Here is a 20,247-nt window from a genome sequence, read left to right as displayed (position 1 = left end):
TTCGTTCCAAGCCGCTGACAAATTACTGCGAGAACGAAGGGGTTATCATTTTCTTGATTCTATGGATGAACAAGAATTAGCCAGGTCAGCCGTTCATTGGATTGACAGTCCCGGAAAATATGGTGATGATACAGTAGCACACACATTTTTGAACCTCACCCCAGATGAACAGCGTTTAGCTGGGATTTATATGATTCAACAACTTCTTATACTATATAAAAGCCAACATTCAGATCCTGGTCCCTTACCTGATATATTGACTGAATTACTCACGAATAGATGGAAAGGTTCAGGTACTAAGTTAATTAAGGAAATACTAGAATCCAGAAAGCAGTACATTCTTTTTGTATGTCCAGAACATGTTTCACTGCCCATCAAGGAAAGACCGATGTATTACATGGACAGACAGAATCCCTTACGAGAAGTACACCCAATAAAGGGCGAGGACAATCAGTTTAAACGTGTATTTGTATATACGCCCATATCAAAAATAGAATTGTTAGAAATGAAGAAAGTGGTACCCAGTCATGACAAAGACCCAGCGGGTTTCCACCGAGAAATTAAAGACATGTTACTCATGGGAGAGTATACCTATCCCGACATTATGACAATATTAAAGGTATTAATGCCTGCTGGCATTTATGAAAAACTCAAGGAAAAAGAGTGGGAGGTAGGGGACCAAAAGATAGATTGGACAGCATTAGAAAATGAAGAAAAGGCCCGAGGTCCAGGTTCGGGGCTTGGGGACAAAACTAAAGCACTACCAGGTTTACTAGTACAGGTACTGCCACGTTTATTAACCACGAAAAAGGAAGACTGGGGTGCAATTTCAGCCTGTAAACAAGAACATGAACAAAGACGCATGAAAGACACGAAAATGAAAATGCTAGTCTCCCAGACAGTTCCAGCTGAAGGTCATAAAAAAGGTACGACACATTCCGGTGAATCAGCAGGACCTGTAAAAGGGACATGCAACTATTGCAAACAGCCAGGACATTACATACACGATTGCCCAGTCCTGAAGCGTAATATCGCCACAGGTATTACAAAAGAAAGACCACGGCCACCTAGACAGGATCAGAATGAACAAGGAGCACCGCAACATGCACAGTCCATGCCAGCTCCACAACAGTCTATACAGTTTGTGCCAGCCGCACCAGCGTTGCCTGCTGCTGCCACACAAACCACGACACGACAGCTGTACCAGACCGCACAGTATGACTATCCTGATTATCAACGATATGCATGAACCAGCCTAGAGAGGGAAGTTGACTTACCCCTTATCGAGGTCCCTGTAGACCAAGAAAGACCTTATGTACATAGTGAATTATTAGGCCAAGATAGAAAATTTTTACTTGATACAGGGGCAAGTCGAACAACTATAAAACGTAGTGAAGTTCCAGGGGCACCCCTCTCAGGCTCACAGAATATTTCCCTTGGTTTTTCAGGAAAACCTATTGTTAATGAAGTGTCACAGCCTCTTCCACTTACGATAGGACCCTTGACCAGAACTACAGATTTATTGCTTACTAAATCATGTCCAGAAAACTTGTTAGGTATAAAAACACTGAAAGCTCTAGGAGCTATAATATGTTGTTCTCCGGAAGGAGTAAGATTGTTCTTGCGTGATTTCAAAGGTCACTATGTGTCTCGAGACATGGATTCCCGACTGCAGACTCTACCCACACATTTATGGGCACAAGGCCCTACAGATGTTGGTTGCATGAACATTACACCATATCGAGTCACACTAAAGGCAGGAGTGGTACTACCACGAATGCGACAATACAAGTTACCCCCAGATGCTGTAATGGCTTTACTGCAAATCATTGACGAGCTTATTGGCCAAGGAGTGGTTGTGGAGACCGACTCCAATGTATGTAATTCACCGATAATTCCGATTCTTAAACGAACTGATCCAAAGGCTCCCCCAGTATATCGATTGGTTATTGATCTGCGCGAATTAAATAAATGTATTGTACCACAATACCCCGTAGTTCCAGACATCTCTTCATTACTGACAGCTATTGATTCCGAAGCAACGTTCTTTACTGTAATTGATCTCAAGAATGCCTTTTTCAGCGTCCCAATAGATCCGGAAAGCCAATACTTGTTCGGATTTAGTTTAAATGGACGTAGCTTTAAATTCACACGCGCACCTCAAGGATTTACAGAAAGCCCCAGCATCTATAGCCAAGCACTGAAACGAGAACTTGACAGTATACACATGCCAGTCAACACTGCTCTGCTTCAATATGTCGATGATCTGCTGATCACCGCCCGAAGCGAACCTGAATGTGAAAAAGCATCACTGACGGTTTTACAATTTCTAGCCGAAAAGGGGCACAAGGTGTCCCCTTCTAAGCTGCAATTCTGTGTCCAGCGAGTTATTTACCTTGGTCACTCGCTGTCCAAGGAGGGAAGGCAGCTTACACCAGATCGTATCCAGCTAATTGCAAATATGCCAATACCCAAGACACAAAAGGAGGTGCGGGCTTTCATAGGCCTCACTTCATATTGTAGGCAGTGGATCCCTCAGTATGCATTTCTAGCAAAACCACTCATTCAATTAACAACACAGGAGGCAGCCACATCGACTGTCCTCCCTTGGACTCAGGAACACACACTAGCTTTTGAAAGCTTAAAGAAAGCTCTATGCCAAGCACCTGTTTTAGCAACACCATGTTACAGAAAACATTTTACACTCTTTGTTACAGAACGAGAAGGTACTGCCTTGTCAGTACTCACACAGGAACAAGCAGGATCACACAAACCGTGTGCTTATTTTTCTAGTACATTAGATCCCGTAGCTCAGGCTCTTCCTACGTGCCTGAAATCAGTGGCAGCGACAGCTTTAGCAATCAGACAAAGCGATGCCATAGTGTTAGGACATCCATTGACAGTACAAGTACCACATGCAGTAGAGGTTCTTGTGAATCGAACGCAAACACAACACTTGACCATAGCAAGACTTACAGGCTATGAATTAACATTGTTTCAGCCACACATAGAAATCAGACGTTGTAACACATTGAATCCTGCCACACTTTTACCTGTAAATGGAACAGACCCACTAGCTCATGATTGTATTGAAGTTATTACAATAACGACGAAACCCAGACAAGACTTGACAGATATCCCATTGCCAGACCCAGACCTAACGTTGTATGTAGATGGTTCATGTATGAGAACAAGTACAGGAGAGTTAGTGGCCGCTTATGCAGTCACAACAGACGCTGAAATTATTGAAACCAAGTGTATAAATACCTTGTCCGCTCAAGCAGCAGAGCTTGTCGCTCTGACACAGGCCTGTATTCAAGCCACAAATAAAAGAGTCAACATATACACTGATTCACGTTATGCATTCGGAGTTGTACATGACTTCGGCGTGCTGTGGCGAGAGAGAGGTTATTTAACTTCTCACGGTGCCCACATTCAGCACGGACCCCTCATTCATGCCTTATTAGACGCAATACATCTACCCATTGCAATATCGATTATGAAATGCAAAGCTCATACGAAAATTACTGATATCATTTCTCAAGGCAATGATCTAGCTGACAGAACAGCTAAACAGACTGCTCAAACTCAAACATCCGACATGACAAAGACAATAGTCCAGACACCAACACATTGCATGATGGTTAAGGATCCCGCTCTTGATGTAATTGACATACAGACACATGCTACTCCAGACGAAATAAGAAAATGGACTGAATTAGGAGGGATCCAAACGGATCAAGGATGGTTGACGAAGGAAAAATCTGTGTGGTTCCTTCCTGATTCAATGGTCCAAGTCATTATTAACACTGTCCATAGTCCAGCACATCTAGGAGAGAAAGCTATGCTAGACAGCATTCAACATATTTGGTTCAACAAGCATTTACGAGCAGCAGCGAAACAAAAAGTTCGTACCTGTATGATCTGTTGTCAGTTTAACCCAGGTAAAAGCATCCCCGTAGAGCAGGGTGGATTTCAGCCTCCTGATCACCCTTTTGAAATCCTCCAGATGGATTATATCCAGATGGAACGATGTCGAGGATTCAAATATGTTCTCGTAGTTGTCTGTGCTCTTTCTCGTTGGACAGAGGCATACCCGGTTTCAGATTACACTGCCCCGACTACTGCCAAACAGTTAGTTCGAGAATTCTTCCCACGATACGGTTTACCACGTGCTGTCTACTCAGATAACGGCCAGCCGTTCTCATCCGAACTAATGAAACACGTTTCACTTTTGTTAGGCTATCAGTGGAAATTCCACTGTGTCCGACACCCCGAGGCAGCAGGTCTCGTGGAAAGACATAATCAGACCCTGAAAATTAGATTGTCCAAAATATGCAGGGAGAAAGGTGTCGACTGGGTAGTAGCATTACCAGTTGCACTCTTTTACATGAGAATGGTAGCACACTCTCGAACAGGGCTATCCCCGTATGAGGTGATCTTTGGCAGACCACCAAATATGTGGGGGACGCCTATACCACGTAAAATAACTGATATTGACTGTAATATGCTGACAGATTATTTGGCTTCCTTGATGTCTGCACTACAATCTTGTCGTTCACAGGTAGCTGCAGCTTTTCCTGACAACACTGAGGTGAAACCCCATGACGTAATTCCGGGGGATCTCGTTTTAGTGAGGAACTTTGACCGAAAGACTCAGCTGGATCCTAGGTGGAAGTCGCCGCAATTGGTCCTGCTCACCACAAGGACAGCCGTGAAGATCGAAGGCAGAAAAGGCTGGGTACATTCAAGTCATATCAAGAAATTTTATGGACTACCATCAGATGTAAAAACTACGCCTCGTGTGTCTTCACCCATTGACTCAAAGCTTCCTCTGGTTGAACTTAATAGTCCGGAACAATATAAATTAAAACTCAGATCTAATCAGTCGGGCAATTTGATTGTTTAAGTCCTCTCCAAGGTGAAGCGGTTGAATTTGTCTCTGACATGTATCCCTTAGATCTGAATAGAGAAAAAACCCGAAAAATGTTGAAACGACATGCATACTGTAAATCACTGCGTAGTCATTGCACAGTGACGTTATTAATTTTGTTTTTCCTAAGTCTTTTAATAATTATTGCAAGTATATTATTGTACATATATTATCCTATTTCTAGACATGTTTATAATGTTACTGCTGAACATTCTTTTAGTGAATTACCTCCACATGAATTGTCATACAGATTTGCGCTGCGCAATAATACGTTTATTAGTATGTTACATCATTCCCATCAGACTAGTAATGCTACCAATTGTTGGATATGTGGCCGACTCCCTCCCTATCAGAACTATAAAGGAATTCTACCTCTTTTTCCATACCCGTTCACACACAACGGCTCCTGTGGAGCATGGTTTAGCTTAATTAATTCTTTAGATTCAAATTCTGCAGTTTATCAAGACAACTGGGTGTGGGGAAATCTGAACTTAGTTTTACTTAAAGTCTGCCACCCCAACAAGGAGGGACTTCCCAAAAGAACAGGAACTGATCTAGAAAATGAAGTATATGGATTAGGTAACTTTACGCTTAACCTTATGATCCTAAATATCGAATCCGAAGCTACTCCAATTTTGCCCGCTATGGCAGTGTTTCCAGTAAAAGGTGAATTATGTGTAAGAAAGAATGGTTCCATACATATGGGCCATAGTAGATGCACCACTGTAATAGAATTCAGTGATCAAGGCAAGTCGACATTTAGAGCTTCCCGCCATTCCTATTTTTTATGTGGTCAGACGGCATATGTACGTTTGCCTCTAGATTGGGATGGTACCTGCCACATTGGATTCCTTTTGCCACCTGTTTTTCTAGCTCCTCCTGATTATCACAGAAATACTCATTTAGTACACAATAGAGAAAGGAGAGATCTCCCAATAGTCGATTACACTGAAACAGCATGGGAAAAATACACAGATTTCAATAAAGGTCTCTTTCCCTATATAGGTACCGTTACTAATAGTAAGCTGATACGTAGATTAACTAGAACCCTTGAAGCAGTAGTGAACGAAACTATTTCCGCCTTAGGCAATTTAACAGAAGAGCAGTCTGCTATGCGGATTGTTGTGCTTCAAAATCGTCTTGTCCTTGACGTCATCCTGGCCGATAGGGGCGGAGCTTGTAGGGTCATCGGATCAAGCTGTTGCATTTTCATACCAGAAAATTCGCCATCTGTATATAAAGCTATAACCCGCCTTCATAAGATTGTGAGCCAGATACACCAGAATCCAGGCACCTGGACTTGGTCCGGTTGGTTTTGGAGCGTGTTATCAGCCTGGGGATGGAGAGTTCTATCCTTCCTAGGTATTGGCCTTCTCATACTATTCAGTTGCTGTCTATGCCTGCAATGTGGACCAGCGATTTGTGGTCTGTGTGCCACATCGTGTATTCCACATCAAGATTTTCGTTCAAGATCCCGGAAGAAGAAAGAAGAACAAATGATGCTATATGAACAGATCAATGGATTAATGAAGATTGATATCTCTTGACGGGCAAGTAGGGGACAAGGAGGGAATGTGGAAATATGGATTTTTCTGGTCAGTTATGTCCCCTATCTTGGACCCCAACGGTTCTATGTGCATGTTACAAGTACATGTATGTTCCCTCCAGTTCCAGTTATGAAGACGCAAATACATGTGCGTCCACCGTTAACATGTCCTCTTTTAGATCCGCCATGAATGGGCCGGATATTCCATTCCTAAGTACGAAAGGCCACCGCCTTTATATGGTTCACTTATGCCATTTTACAGTCCAGGCAAGTAGGCCCTGATTCTGTCATCAAGCTTTTCTTGCTTTCTATCTCTGAAGCTCCAGTCCGAGCCTGCATCTGTGACCATGAACTTTGTCTCATCCTCTGCGCGGCTCACGGGGCCTGACATCAGCTTGCTGCCTGCCAAGAACTGTATTTCACCTTCGAAATTATCTGCTCCGCTCCCTGCCCAATGCATTCCTGTCTAGTAGTTTAAGTAAACATTCTGCCAGCTACCGAGCAAAGGCCCGGTTTCTCTGTCTTTATGCAAGTAATTCATAGCCCTGTTACTATGGAAGATTCCTGCCCTCGCATCTAGTGTAGACACCTAGACGCTTGTACACGCACTAACAGTCAGTATAGTCAGTATAGAATAAGATTCTACTCCAAGAAGGCCTCCCTTTTGGATAACATAGTTCTTTAAACATAGGATGTTAGATATGATTTGGGATTAGGTTGACTTGACCCTCCAGACATCTGTCGCCACATGTAGAGCTAAATGTCAAGTCCCCTTCACCCCCTAGCTGCACGTCAATCACACGTCATGCTGCTGCGCGCGCATCTCTGCCAAATATTTCTGCTGACATTGCGAAATTATTTCATAGGTCCACCCATATGTGACATCATAACCAATGACGTTTCCTTGTTACTCCCAATTACGCCTCCTTCAGCTACGCATGTGAAATGTTATCTTTGCTATCAATTGTTACGCCTCTTGCATTTGCTTCGCTGTAATGCCTATTGTATAAAAGTGATTAATTATCAATAATGTATGTACTTCACTTCCTGAACCTCCGTGGTGATGGAACTTGGAGGCCACGATTCCGAATCGTCCATTGGAATAAAGCCCATTCCGAACCTCTAATACCACGGATTCTGCCTCTTATTTATTGAGCTATTTTTATTATGTCTGTATCAAATTAAGTCCCGGTAATTAAATTATTTACCACAAACTTACCACCCTATCGCTGCGTGCTTGTTCTTTGTTTACTGCTCATGTTTGCCGTGTGTTCATCAGCATGTGCCCCACTCCACCTATTTTTACGATATTCCACAGCAGTGTATATTTTAAAATAGCACTTATGACACTGTCAATGCAGATTGCATCATAACGGTTTGGTACTTAGTTACAGCATGTCTAAAAACACATTTGCCAATATTTTGCATTTATGTTTTGTAGGGTGCTGTATCTTGATTAGAGAATATTGCTTTGTTGACAGTTCAGTTATTGCAGTTTCATATAGTGAAAAGTCGGCCAAGGAGATTGGAGTGATTCACTTGAACACCGTTTACATTACACAAGTTCACATTCATTTTTTGAAGCAGAGGGAGTTTAAGTGCTTTGCCCAGAATCATGGGCTATTGAGCAGATGCAGAGACTTGAACCTCTTTTCTCAGCATTTTATTTTATTTTATTTTTTGCTTCCCCCTGTCGTCTTCTCTTCCTGCACTGATTGTTGCCCAAACATCATGTGTTACACAGCTGCTGTCGTGAGAAGCGCCATCTGCGCATTGTGCTTTATGGTGGGCATTTTGCATTCTGAGCCTGCTTGCACTGTGAGACTCTGCCAGGCTCTGCTCCTATTAGATGCTAAAGAAAGTCTTTGCAACAGCCCAATGAGATTAAGTTCATTGTTTCCATTTACTAACACATTAACATGACGGTGTCCCATTAGGAGATGTCAGTTAAGAGTGCAGACTGTACATGCCAGTCCTTCAATCTGGCAGTGCCATCAAAAACAATAATTATTGGAAGTAGGCAACCTTTCATTGGTAAGTTCCAACACTTTAAGCGTCATTGGACATTACGTCTGTCTATTCACCTGCATCATCCAGCATCAGTTAGTTGAGGGAAACAAGAGACTCAGGATAATATGCTGCATGCCTAAACACTTAGAAGGTCCAAAAGGCAAGACCTATTGGCGATGCCAGTGCTTGTTTTTTCTATGTTACCGATTGAATTGGACTACTAAGAAAGGCATAGGGGCAATCTGTGGACTGACAGGGTTGACTTAAACATAGAAGCTCTTCTTTTCTGTGGACTCATTATTGACAAAGGTGTTCTAATGCAGATGGGATACACACGTAAGCTGGACTTTTCCTCCACAATCAGTAACAGTTCACAATGGCATGCAAATATAGGAACTTGAGGAAACTCTAAGTCTCAAAAGACAAATCTCATACATTGCACTGCTATCAAAATATATGCACATTCTCCTTCTGAGGCTTCTTCAGTAATCAAAGGGGAGCAGTAAAAGGAAAGTGGTGTGGAGTCGGCCTGACATTTGACCTCTGTCTTTGAATGCACAGCAAATGTGACAAGATAAGAACAAGATTAACAGAACTGTTTACGGAAATCGAGCACTGGTGCAAGGATAGAGTAAACAGGGTTTGACCAACGGAAGGGACGAACTCAAGCTGGACAGCATAAAATAAATAGAGCCAGCACATAGAAAGCAAGCAAACATGAGTATGTGAGTTACAAACCACAAAGCCAATGGTCAGCAAATTGGCAAAATGCATTCCCAGGGAAGCTTTCTGAATGTCCCCAAAATGTCGCTAGCCTGTTCTGGGAAACATAATCAGTTTCCTTTCAAATAAAAATGTGTTCTTTGTTACAAGTACAATGTAGCTGACACTACTGTGAAATAATATAAAATGTTATCTTGGCTTTAAGTGGCTCATGCCGCACACTGGTGGCTAGTGCCCTTAATTAAAGAATTGCCAGAAGGCAGTTGGGTCTTGGATGGATAGGTGGACAGATGCGCTTGCATGAGAATGATGTACATTCTCTCAATATCAACAGATCAAAGTTACATATTGGCATTCCACACCTGCTACTTCTACAGCAAATTAACTATAATCAAGAGGTATTTCACAAAAAGAGCAAATGCAGTGTCACTAAGTTAGAGGACCAGTACCAAACTATTAAATCCAGCCTCGAAGTTATTATTACATTTTAGTAAATATAAGCATTGCTTAAGGTCTGTAGCTCTAGGAGTGCATGGAACTTCATACCACTCTTGTTTGGTTTGGAAAACAGGTGCTATTTAGGGTGACTGAGAACATGTTCTACAGTCAAGGTGCAGTGTAAAGCTATATGTCACCTGAAAAGTCCGCAACCACAAGTAAATCATATCAAGAATGCGACATGACTTGGCTCTAACTTTGCCGTAGTTTGATCAGTCTTAATGAAATTTTCCCAAAGAAGTGTCAAAGGAGGATCTGGTTGTCATGAAATGTTTGGGGGTGATCCGTGCAGTGAGGACCGAGAAATAGGGGTGCAAAAAAGAGTGTGTTTGTAATGTTAAATCCCATAGGAAATGTTGTTGAATTTTGGCAGAAAGGTAGATGTTATTATGCAGATTGTGTTTTTTGACATTTGGTACAAATCTGTCCAGTAGTTTTTGAGAAATTTAAGCCAAAAATTTTAAATATATCTCTGGATGCAGATATTTCGCGATGGTTTCCCGATGAATGGCGAATGTGCATACCAATGAGAGCATTTCCGTTGTGCACACCAACTGGAATGCTCTGGTTGGCTGGATGCAACTTGAACAGAAAGTTGCAGCCACCCTTTTATTGTCCAGGAATTGTTCACGGGGCTAAACATTTGTGTGAAAGATACATAGGAGGGCAGGGTGGAGAGATACTATGAACCCATGTTTGAGAAATGGGTGTGTTAGTGACATAAGTTGTGTGTCCAAAATGTTTTTTTTTAATCGCACATGATATTCAAGATGATGACACGATCGCCAGCATGGCCTCCCCATGTACCATTGTGAGGACGTCGTGAATATCACGTCGTCATTGCAAATAATGGTGAAAATATGTGCAAAAATATGTATATTTGTACACACTCGTGGGTGACTGTCACACACTCATGTATTCACTCACAAACTCACTCAGACACTTTTACACCCATTCACATACCCACTCAAACGCTTACACATTCAGTCACATACCAAATCAGATACTCATGTACCCACTCACATACCCGTTCAGATACTCATGCACCCACTTACAGACTCACTAGCAGAGTGATGCACCCATGTACAGACCCACTCAGGGACTCATGCACCTTCTTAGAGACCCACTCATAGACTCATGCATGAAGTCTCATACTCACTTTGAGACTCTTATACCCACTTACAGATCCACCTAGGCAGTCATGTACCCACTCACAGACCCACTCATATACCCATGCACCCTCTTACAGACTCACTCAGAGAGTCACGCAGCCATGTACAGACCCACTCAGAGACTCATGCACTCACTTACAGACCCACTCACACACTCATGTATGTACTCACAAATCCACTGAGATACTCATATACCCATTTACAAATACCTCAGACAGTCATACACCCCTTCACACACCGATTTAGACACTCCCACACTCAGGCACAGACCCTCTCAAAGACTTATGCACTCAGTCACCTAGTCATATACTCAGAAACTCACACACCCACTCATGGACTTATTCAGATATACACACACCCACTCAGTCAAGGCTCATGAATCCACTCAGAGACCCACCCAGAAACTCTCCCTTCCAGTCACAGACCCTGATGTATTCACCATTCACTCACCTACGCAGAGACCTATGCTCTCACTCAAGGACCCCTTGAGACACTCATACACCCACTAGCAAATTCACTCAGACACCGATACAGCCTCTCATAGACCCACTCAGAGACTTAGGCACCCAGTTAGTTATACACTCAGAGACTCATGTACCCATGCAGCCACACTCACAGACCCAAACACCCACTGACAGAACCACTCAGATACTCACGCTGCCAATCATAGACCCACTGAGAGACTCATGCACTCACTCGCAGATCCACTCAAACACTCATGCACCCACTCATTTACCCATTCAGACACCCACTTAGACACTCATATATCCACTCACAGATTCAGTCACACAGTCATATACTTACTTACAAAGGCACTCATGCACCTACTCACTGATTGAGTGAAAGACTTAAGCAACCAATCAAACACCCATTGTAACACTGATGCATCCACTCAGATGTACTGAGGCAGTCACACATTTCGCTACAGAAGTGTTGATAGACTGATGCATCTTCTCAAAGCTCTCGTCAAATACTTATGCAGTGAATGAGAGACTTAGTGATAGAGTGATGCATGCAGTCATAGATTACACTGAAAAAGGTATGCACTATGTTATAGAGATATTAAGGGAATTGTACATGCTGTTATACAGTTGTTTAGATAATAATTTGTTTAGTGTGTTGGTTATAATTAATTTTGCAGTTATAAGTTTTGAATGTGGTGGTGGCTATTGAATGTCTGCATTTGGTTTGTCATTTTGCGACGTATTCGTGGTGACCGCGACTACTGATGTCATTTCGACGCCCAGCGTCACCACGAAAACAGAAGATCAGTTTAAATGGTAGTTTTTATGCAAACTCCCTACAAAAATATGACTTTAAACAGTGCAGGTTTAAACCCATAGTGTCCAAAATACTGTAAAATGCATGCATATAGGTGTTTTGCATCCCTTAATAAATGCACGATTGTCATGGTTAACGTAGGGGTCGCGACTCTGGGTGTAATCGGGAAATGGGCAGTAGGGTTCAAACACAGTTGTTAGAAGAGTTACTACAAATATATGTGTACAAATATATTTTTAAAGCAGTGATGTGGTTACTGATGAGTGTATTGTAATTAAATGAATTTTTGAAGTTAAGTTTTGAATATGTTGGTCGTTGAATATCTGCTTTTGTTTTGCGACTATGCGACATGATCATAATCATCTCAACTGCGTTGCAGATTTAAAAAAAAATATTTGACAAGAAAATTAACATAATTTTGGCTTCTTCAGAGGCTCTGATTTAAATAATGCCTTTAAGTGTATTTTTCAGTAAAATACATGTGCTTATCATCTCTCTCTATAGTAATGAAACAATGTTGTGCCAACTCAAAAAATGCTTTAAAAAAAAAAAACAGTTATTAATATACTTTCTGATGAACAAATACCAAATCAAAAATTGAGTGGTATATAATATAAATATAATATATAATATCCAATTATTGAAAGAAATACAAAAATCTCAGAGGCTCACTTAAAAAAATGGTTTTTACAATTAAGAAATAGAATTTTAAACTCATTAAAAGGTTATATTGGGGTGTGAGTGGGTGCGTCAGAGACCTCTACCCAGGGCATCAAGTGTATAGTAAGGTGTGGGGAGAGACAGTCTCTCCAGTATCACCTTGCATCAAGATGTTTTACACGCCACTACTGTTCTTTACGATCCCGAGAGAGTCTCGTGAGATCGTAAACTTGTTTTGGATGAAGCATTTACACTTTGCTTTATTACAATTCTCATGTCTTATAGTCCCAATTAGTAGGGTGTGGGAACAAGTAAGTTCTCCATTGAAACCTTTCCACAGTATGACAACCTACACACAAAGCCGAGACTGTGAATGTTAATAATTAGGCTAAAATAACAATTTTGGAAAGACCTTTATAGGGGATTGTGGTACATGTAATCATCTTTTATTCACTACTCTATTATAGATTAACATTAAATAATAACTGAAAACATGATAAAGGACAAAATACAATAGATGACAATCAAATTTATATCTTTGCGATCTCGCGAGTGTCCCACAAGCTTCTCACGATCCTCTTGTGAGAGTAATGACACCTCAATAAAGATTGTTAGTGACATGTCTTGATATAAGAGTTACAATAACTAAGCAAATTTACATTTTCTATTGACTATTTATCTGTTTAATACTCACATACATTTTACAAAGATTTTGCAAACTGGGAACCACATCCTTTTTTATCACAAGGAAAATATATATAGTTTACTACAGATAATGTCTAAACACAACATATATTTTAAAGTCACTCTACCATGCATACACTCACAAAAGTAATTAATTAACTTTAAAAAAAAAAACTCTAGAAATGTAATGAAAAAGCTAAGGATAAACTAACATTATAGTTAGGTGAATTGCCCAGTGACAACATTAACGTTTTAAACTAAAATAAATAGAAATTTAGCAGTAATAGTTAGCAGCACTAACTATAACTTGTGCCCCCACCATGCACTGCTTATGACCTCACATATGGCATTACTCATGACTCATTTTATGGCATCATTTATGACATCACTGATGACATCTCAAATGACCTCATTGATAACGTCACTGATATTCATAAAAAATCTCAAAAACACAAATAATTCCCATTTCTATTCATCAATTTAGCAATTTATATAATTAACTACCAAATAAATATTTAACATAAAAAGTAATTGAAAATTAAAAAAAACAATGCTCTTTAATTTTACAACTACAAAATAACAATATTATTGACTTAAATAATTTAAATAACGTTCAACTAATTTACTTAGTTAACTAACTAAAAAATAATTCTCTAGCATACAAAATGAATAAAAAAAAAAAACATTAAACCATCATGTAAATAACTTCCCACCGTGTTTCCCTACAAACTTAGCAATCTCCTACTAAATTGTAAATTAATATTGCGAAAACTAGGCTAAAAAGCATTAAAATAATTATATTAATACTACTAACATCTAAAAGTAGCATAATAATTAACATATAATAAATTTAAAATGATTTTTAATACACCTATATTAAATATAACATAATATGTTCTACACTAATATATACAATGACACTGTTAAAAATATTATATACATAGGAACATTATATTCTTACCTTGATTTTTTGACATCATATTCATATCACTCAATATTATTGAATAAATATTCGTAACATTAGCCTGAAATTTGCATGGGGGAAATTGTGGGGATTTGCTATTTTGTGCGAAAACTGTAATTCCTATATAAGCGTCAACATGAGTTATCGGAATTAGCCGAGCCACTTGGCATCAAAATCTATGTCTTGATAAGTTCAAAGACAATAGTACCTTACATTTGTGCAAGTAAGAATTGCATTTTACTGGAATGTGCATAACATTTTGAAAGGGTTTCTATATCTGTTATCCATATTTATTGCAAGTTTACTGCTGTCATGTATAGGTGGTAGCATGTTTTACTTTTTCATCTTCTTTCTAATTTTGTGGTATATGCTTTCAATAACCATCACACAGCTTGCCAAGGCAAGACCTACTGCCCTGTCAGATTATTGCATTATTTGTCTGGTCTGTTGACATTTTAACAAAGGACTATCACTAACTACTTGTGTTGCTGCCATGTGCAGAAAATCTGCAGGGAGAAGAGGTTAATGTGCAGTGAAGTCACTAATCTTCAGACCGTTATTTTCCTCATATTACCTTCTTCTTGAACATTTAATGCAATTGGACCATGATACCTTCTGATTTGGCAGTGTGCTATTTTATTTCTGCTTTGAGGTTGTAGATTTAAGGTGGTAATCCTCTATGATTCTGAAAGAGGAGTCATTCAAGGGCTGGAGTAAATTATGACTATTTTCACTGTGAGAAGGGGTCAGATCAGAGTTTATGAGTGCCTACAAATGTACATATGTTTGCTGTTCACAAACTTATAGGCAAATATTGCTGAATATGCTTGGGTCCTTACTTACTGTGTGTGTATCTTAAACATATAAAAAAATATCTGCTGATGCCTACATTCCTCACTATAGTGTTAAGATATATGTGTGTATTAAGCAATTATGTCCATGCTACAGAAAAAGTGACATAAGTAAATAAGAAATAAGAGACTGACTAACAATGAAATGTACATCCCAATCCTCCTCACTATTTATTCCTTCATTAAGCTGAGCCTAGACAGCGCTCGGCCTGGCTCTTCGAGACATCTTGTATATACATTGTGGGCTTACAGCCTGCTCATTGCCTTTCTATTTGTTTCATCGATTGTCCTTTTAAAACACTTGCTTGCCAGTGGTTAATCTGTTTCTTTTGTCCCTCCCAGCTATCATTTGTTTCCTCCCATGGAGCAGTGCCCTACTGCTGGTATCTTTCCACTTTGGTGCTTATCTGATCATGTCTTGGATTATATTTTTCTTTCTTTCCTGTTCGTCTTTGTTGAAGCCTCCATTTTGGTGGGTTCCTAGTGGCAGCTTATAGGCATTGTGAATCTCCTCTGCTGTGCCTATCACTGCTTGCATTATTTTGGCCTTTCCATACCCCCATTGGCATTTGATTTCCGGCAATTCGTTCCTATTAGTGTTTCAAACTAGCCAGTCCTCCAGGATCAGTTTAGAGTATTCCCATAGTCTGAACAGTTTATTGTAGCATTTGTTCCTCCAACTTACCACCCTATCGCTGCGTGCTTGTTCTTTGTTTACTGCTCATGTTTGCCGTGTGTTCATCAGCATGTGCCCCACTCCACCTATTTTTACGATATTCCACAGCAGTGTATATTTTAAAATAGCACTTATGACACTGTCAATGCAGATTGCATCATAACGGTTTGGTACTTAGTTACAGCATGTCTAAAAACACATTTGCCAATATTTTGCATTTATGTTTTGTAGGGTGCTGTATCTTGATTAGAGAATATTGCTTTGTTGACAGTTCAGTTATTGCAGTTTCATATAGTGAAAAGTCGGCCAAGGAGATTGGAGTGATTCACTTGAACACCGTTTACATTACACAAGTACACATTCATTTTTTGAAGCAGAGGGAGTTTAAGTGCTTTGCCCAGAATCATGGGCTATTGAGCAGATGCAGAGACTTGAACCTCTTTTCTCAGCATTTTATTTTATTTTATTTTTTGCTTCCCCCTGTCGTCTTCTCTTCCTGCACTGATTGTTGCCCAAACATCATGTGTTACACAGCTGCTGTCGTGAGAAGCGCCATCTGCGCATTGTGCTTTATGGTGGGCATTTTGCATTCTGAGCCTGCTTGCACTGTGAGACTCTGCCAGGCTCTGCTCCTATTAGATGCTAAAGAAAGTCTTTGCAACAGCCCAATGAGATTAAGTTCATTGTTTCCATTTAATAACACATTAACATGACGGTGTCCCATTAGGAGATGTCAGTTAAGAGTGCAGACTGTACATGCCAGTCCTTCAATCTGGCAGTGCCATCAAAAACAATAATTATTGGAAGTAGGCAACCTTTCATTGGTAAGTTCCAACACTTTAAGCGTCATTGGACATTACGTCTGTCTATTCACCTGCATCATCCAGCATCAGTTAGTTGAGGGAAACAAGAGACTCAGGATAATATGCTGCATGCCTAAACACTTAGAAGGTCCAAAAGGCAAGACCTATTGGCGATGCCAGTGCTTGTTTTTTCTATGTTACCGATTGAATTGGACTACTAAGAAAGGCATAGGGGCAATCTGTGGACTGACAGGGTTGACTTAAACATAGAAGCTCTTCTTTTCTGTGGACTCATTATTGACAAAGGTGTTCTAATGCAGATGGGATACACACGTAAGCTGGATTTTTCCTCCACCATCAGTAACAGTTCACAATGGCATGCAAATATAGGAACTTGAGGAAACTCTAAGTCTCAAAAGACAAATCTCATACATTGCACTGCTATCAAAATATATGCACATTCTCCTTCTGAGGCTTCTTCAGTAATCAAAGGGGAGCAGTAAAAGGAAAGTGGTGTGGAGTCGGCCTGACATTTGACCTCTGTCTTTGAATGCACAGCAAATGTGACAAGATAAGAACAAGATTAACAGAACTGTTTACGGAAATCGAGCACTGGTGCAAGGATAGAGTAAACAGGGTTTGACCAACGGAAGGGACGAACTCAAGCTGGACAGCATAAAATAAATAGAGCCAGCACATAGAAAGCAAGCAAACATGAGTATGTGAGTTACAAACCACAAAGCCAATGGTCAGCAAATTGGCAAAATGCATTCCCAGGGAAGCTTTCTGAATGTCCCCAAAATGTCGCTAGCCTGTTCTGGGAAACATAATCAGTTTCCTTTCAAATAAAAATGTGTTCTTTGTTACAAGTACAATGTAGCTGACACTACTGTGAAATAATATAAAATGTTATCTTGGCTTTAAGTGGCTCATGCCGCACACTGGTGGCTAGTGCCCTTAATTAAAGAATTGCCAGAAGGCAGTTGGGTCTTGGATGGATAGGTGGACAGATGCGCTTGCATGAGAATGATGTACATTCTCTCAATATCAACAGATCAAAGTTACATATTGGCATTCCACACCTGCTACTTCTACAGCAAATTAACTATAATCAAGAGGTATTTCACAAAAAGAGCAAATGCAGTGTCACTAAGTTAGAGGACCAGTACCAAACTATTAAATCCAGCCTCGAAGTTATTATTACATTTTAGTAAATATAAGCATTGCTTAAGGTCTGTAGCTCTAGGAGTGCATGGAACTTCATACCACTCTTGTTTGGTTTGGAAAACAGGTGCTATTTAGGGTGACTGAGAACATGTTCTACAGTCAAGGTGCAGTGTAAAGCTATATGTCACCTGAAAAGTCCGCAACCACAAGTAAATCATATCAAGAATGCGACATGACTTGGCTCTAACTTTGCCGTAGTTTGATCAGTCTTAATGAAATTTTCCCAAAGAAGTGTCAAAGGAAGATCTGGTTGTCATGAAATGTTTGGGGGTGATCCGTGCAGTGAGGACCGAGAAATAGGGGTGCAAAAAAGAGTGTGTTTGTAATGTTAAATCCCATAGGAAATGTTGTTGAATTTTGGCAGAAAGGTAGATGTTATTATGCAGATTGTGTTTTTTGACATTTGGTACAAATCTGTCCAGTAGTTTTTGAGAAATTTAAGCCAAAAATTTTAAATATATCTCTGGATGCAGATATTTCGCGATGGTTTCCCGATGAATGGCGAATGTGCATACCAATGAGAGCATTTCCGTTGTGCACACCAACTGGAATGCTCTGGTTGGCTGGATGCAACTTGAACAGAAAGTTGCAGCCACCCTTTTATTGTCCAGGAATTGTTCACGGGGCTAAACATTTGTGTGAAAGATACATAGGAGGGCAGGGTGGAGAGATACTATGAACCCATGTTTGAGAAATGGGTGTGTTAGTGACATAAGTTGTGTGTCCAAAATGTTTTTTTTTAATCGCACATGATATTCAAGATGATGACACGATCGCCAGCATGGCCTCCCCATGTACCATTGTGAGGACGTCGTGAATATCACGTCGTCATTGCAAATAATGGTGAAAATATGTGCAAAAATATGTATATTTGTACACACTCGTGGGTGACTGTCACACACTCATGTATTCACTCACAAACTCACTCAGACACTTATACACCCATTCACATACCCACTCAAACGCTTACACATTCAGTCACATACCAAATCAGATACTCATGTACCCACTCACATACCCGTTCAGATACTCATGCACCCACTTACAGACTCACTAGCAGAGTGATGCACCCATGTACAGACCCACTCAGGGACTCATGCACCTTCTTAGAGACCCACTCATAGACTCATGCATGAAGTCTCATACTCACTTTGAGACTCTTATACCCACTTACAGATCCACCTAGGCAGTCATGTACCCACTCACAGACCCACTCATATACCCATGCACCCTCTTACAGACTCACTCAGAGAGTCACGCAGCCATGTACAGACCCACTCAGAGACTCATGCACTCACTTACAGACCCACTCACACACTCATGTATGTACTCACAAATCCACTGAGATACTCATATACCCATTTACAAATACCTCAGACAGTCATACACCCCTTCACACACCAATTTAGACACTCCCACACTCAGGCACAGACCCTCTCAAAGACTTATGCACTCAGTCACCTAGTCATATACTCAGAAACTCACACACCCACTCATGGACTTATTCAGATATACACACACCCACTCAGTCAAGGCTCATGAATCCACTCAGAGACCCACCCAGAAACTCTCCCTTCCAGTCACAGACTCTGATGTATTCACCATTCACTCACCTACGCAGAGACCTATGCTCTCACTCAAGGACCCCTTGAGACACTCATACACCCACTAGCAAATTCACTCAGACACCGATACAGCCTCTCATAGACCCACTCAGAGACTTAGGCACCCAGTTAGTTATACACTCAGAGACTCATGTACCCATGCAGCCACACTCACAGACCCAAACACCCACTGACAGAACCACTCAGATACTCACGCTGCCAATCATAGACCCACTGAGAGACTCATGCACTCACTCGCAGATCCACTCAAACACTCATGCACCCACTCATTTACCCATTCAGACACCCACTTAGACACTCATATATCCACTCACAGATTCAGTCACACAGTCATATACTTACTTACAAAGGCACTCATGCACCTACTCACTGATTGAGTGAAAGACTTAAGCAACCAATCAAACACCCATTGTAACACTGATGCATCCACTCAGATGTACTGAGGCAGTCACACATTTCGCTACAGAAGTGTTGATAGACTGATGCATCTTCTCAAAGCTCTCCTCAAATACTTATGCAGTGAATGAGAGACTTAGTGATAGAGTGATGCATGCAGTCATAGATTACACTGAAAAAGGTATGCACTATGTTATA

This window comes from Triturus cristatus, chromosome 5_2 (assembly GCF_964204655.1).
Source record: "Triturus cristatus chromosome 5_2, aTriCri1.1, whole genome shotgun sequence".
NCBI lineage: Eukaryota > Metazoa > Chordata > Amphibia > Caudata > Salamandridae > Triturus > Triturus cristatus.
Note: the sequence above shows the minus strand (reverse complement) of the source record.